The sequence below is a fragment of the Hipposideros armiger genome, unplaced genomic scaffold (genome assembly GCF_001890085.2).
Source record: "Hipposideros armiger isolate ML-2016 unplaced genomic scaffold, ASM189008v1 scaffold_609, whole genome shotgun sequence".
Lineage (NCBI taxonomy): Eukaryota > Metazoa > Chordata > Mammalia > Chiroptera > Hipposideridae > Hipposideros > Hipposideros armiger.
The window spans coordinates 267,709-271,470 of NW_017731959.1; the positions used below are offsets into that span (position 1 = coordinate 267,709).

The 3,762-nt window shown below is 46.3% G+C and overlaps 1 protein-coding gene across 1 annotated transcript in view; it reads left to right on the forward strand.

Moving 5' to 3' along the window:
• The first annotated feature begins 1,995 nt into the window (after positions 1-1,995).
• Positions 1,996-3,762, forward strand: part of FXYD3 (FXYD domain containing ion transport regulator 3) — a 12,351-nt gene continuing 10,584 nt past the window's right edge. Inside the window, 1 exon segment of the mRNA XM_019624938.1 lies at positions 1,996-2,116. The gene's annotated coding sequence lies outside the window, so the exon portion shown is untranslated.

Here is a 3,762-nt window from a genome sequence, read left to right on the forward strand (position 1 = left end):
ATAACTGTCTCCCCTGAGGACCCTTCCAGCTTAAAATACTTCAGTAATAATGACAGCTGACATTGAGTGCTATCAAGTCAGCCGGGATAATCTAGGTTAGTAGACTCTCTGTAGTAACAAACTAACCTGACATCTCCGTGGCCTAACATGACTAAGGATTATTCTCCCTTCTTACATATTCCACAGTATTCTCCAGGACACCATTCAAGTTCACTTCCATCCTGTGATGCCAGCCTGGTAATATGTGTACCCCCACTCTTCAATCCTTCACTTTGGAAGTCACACTCATAGTTCATAGCACTTTGGCCAGAATTAGTCATGGTCCCGCCCATGTGCAAGAGGGGCTGGGATGGCGAAGCATGCGGGCATAAAGTAGCTGTAAGTGACTCTGCCACATGCATTAGCTGATTGAAGCTAAAAAAAATACACTGGGGGTGACTGGTTAGCTCAGTTGGTTAGAATGTTGTGCTGATAACACCAAGGCTGCTGGTTCAATCCCCACATGGGCCACTGTGAGCTGTGCCCTCCTTAAAAAAGAGTCAACTATGCCATTGTAGCATGAAAGCAATATGTAACCAATGACCATGGCTGTTACCTAATAAAATTAAAAAAAAAAAAAAAGAAAGAAAGGAAAAAATGCATTGGCTCAAACTAAGTAAAAATCATGTGACATATCCTAGTGATTCTGGGTCCATGGAATTTCTCTGTATGCCAGTTTGGCTGTTCTTGGTTACCAATAACAGGAAACCACATTAAAACTCACTCAAACAAGTCAAATTTTTAGATTACATAACTGAAAATTCCATGGTGGGATCAGGCATGGTTTGTTCTGGGTGCTGAGGCTGTTTCTCACCCTTTCTCTATAGAGAGTTTGTGGTCCTCTATAGTGTTAGTTTTGTCTTCAAGCTAGCTTTTCTTGTTGTGGCAAAATACTGCAATTTCTAGGCCTCAGATGTACATTCCCCACCATCCAAAGCAAACCCCATATCTTTTCTTCCCCCAAGTACTAAACAAAATCCCCAGGCTTCACTTTGATTGGACCCTACTGAACCAATCATTGTGGTCCAGAGATTGTCTTAGGTTTATCTAATCCTAGCCTCAGGAGCTACAGGTGGGAGTGGTCCCCCCAAATCTCACAGCTGCTCATTGCAGGGACAAGGATATAATGGGAACACACCCCAGTGGGCTCAGGTTCCCAAACCAGTATTTCTTGTTGCAACAATCCTCAAAGAATGTAAATACCTAGGAAGACCTGCCTTCTGAGACCTAAGTTGGTCTGGAAACCACAGGGGTGCATGTGTTTTCCACAAGAGTTCCATTGTTGGCTGTTGGAATACACACAGCCAGTGCCCCTCCCACCCCACCCCTTCCAGGAAGGGAACAGCTTTCAGAATTAGTCACGCTGTCAGCATTCCACACAACAACCCCATTGAATCCAAAGGGCAACCCTGCAGGGTGAGTGCTATTCTTATCCTCATTGTACAGATGGGGAAACTGAGGCCCTGGAGGGAGACTTGCTTGCCTGAGATCACACAATGAGAAGGAAGTGGATCTAGGATTTGGACCTAGCCTTTCTAGCTCTGAGTTCCTTCCCTTTCCACCTGTAGGCCTACTGTGTTCCCCCAAAGTGTAATCTACTTCAGGAGAGTGGGTCACCTCATTCATGTGTTATGGGGCCCATGGTACAGTCACTATCAAAAATGGTTTTCATTCATTCACTGAACAAATATTTCCTGAGCACCTACTATGGCCCGAACCCTGTGCTCAGTGCTGGAGACACAGAGGGAATAGAATAGACAATTGTCCCTCACTTACTGGGCTGACATTCCAGAGGGGAGAGAGACAATAAACATAGCCAATAGGTGTATATTATACAGTATGTCAGAAGGCGATACGTGCCAGTGCCATAGGAAAAAAAATAAAGGAAAAAACAAGCTGGAGGCGGAAAGGGAGGTGGTTTCCAGGTGGAAGCAGTGGTTTTAAATAGAGTGGCCAAGGAAAACCTCATCAAGAAAGCCCTGAAGAAAGGAGATGAGGAAGGGACCCATGCGCACATCTGCAGGAAGAGTGAATCCCTAGAGGGAAGGACAAGTGCAAATATCTGGAGGCCAGGAAGGTACCTGGGGTGTTAGAGGAATAGCAGGGAGTAGTGAGTGAGTGGGGGGCTTATGGGGAGGAGATGATAAGATCGGAGAGGTGACAGGGCACTAGCTGGAGGGGGCTTATGGGTCATGGTGAGGACGTTGCTTTCATCAGGGAATGAGGTGCAGTTGGGGAGGTCCCAATCACGAGGACCCCGACCTGAATCAGGGGCTCATAGGCTCCATCCAGCTGTGTGTGGAAAGCAGGCTGTGGGGGAGGGGCGGGAGCAGGCGACCGGGAGGAGACAGCTGTGAGGTCTGGTAGGAAGGAGGATGGAGGCTGGGACTGGATGGGGCAGTGGGGGTGGGGAATGGTTGGTTCTGAAAATATTCTCTGGAGTCTTATTCCCTCTTCCCACCATGCTGTCTGTTCTTGGGACCCTCAAAGTTATGTGGGACCTTGTTGTCATTTGTCACCACACACACACACACACACATGCACACACACACACACACACGATGTGGAGTCAAACAACCTAGCTTGCAATCTCAACTTTGACAACTGTGTGACTGCTGCTAGGTGACTAAGTCCCTCTGTGTCACAGCTTCCTCCGCTGGGAGAATAATGCCTGCCTAGCAGGCAGTTAAGCCCTGCAGCTGCGTACGCCAGGATTGCCGGGATCATTTGTTGAAAATAGAGACCGTTAGCAACAGTAGACAAATGACTCAGGGATGTACAGGGCTGTGGAGCTGGCTCTCGCTTGGCACAGCATCACCTTTTTGGACACCGAGGTGCAGGGGAAGGGGGATGGGAATGCTGAGAAGTCAGGGGTCCCACTGCCAGCCGGCTGCTGGGTCCGTACCTCTCTATGGCCTTGAGTGCTAGCCAAACTCTTAGAACTGCAGACTCATCTCCCTGCCTCTGCAGCCAGGCAGGAGCCTGCCAGCCCTAGTGCCAACCACAGAGCCTCAGCCACCACTACCCCCCCACTCACCCCCTCCCCCACCCCAGGCCAGAGCTGGGCAGTCAGGAGGGAGGAAGGCACCCACCACTAGGGAGGTGCAGAGCTAGGTAATGAAGGGGTCACAGACGGGGGACTGATCCAAGAAAAGGAAAAAGACATTCTGGGAAGGCAAAAATAACACAGGCTTTTATCTATAAGGAAAAAAGTATATATAATATATATTTAATATATAATATATATTATATACATAAATGTATTACTACCTAAGTTCAATTAAATTATTTAACTTTTAGGTCATCCAATCCTGAATTTACTTTTTCCTCCATTCTTTTGCTGCTGTTCTTTAATCTTGTGCTTTATTATTTCGTGTTAACTTTAATTTTAAGATGTTTGTTGATTTTTCCCAACTTTCATTTTGAATTTTTTCAACTACAGAAAAGTTACATAAACAGTACAGTATAATGAACCCAAATACCCTTTGCAGAGATTCACCGGTTCTTAGTGTTTTGCCTCATTTACTTCATCTCTCTCTATCTGTATCTATGTTTTTGTTTTTGTTTTCTGAGTTTCTTGCATCTCGGAAGTCCCCTGCCCCTTTTTGTGTAGACATTTCCAAAGACAGTCTTCTTCATTGTTAGTTGTCCATCAAAGCATTTTTGGAAGGGAGTCACAAAACTCGACAACCAAGCTTTTCCTCAATTGTGCCTTTTCCTTGG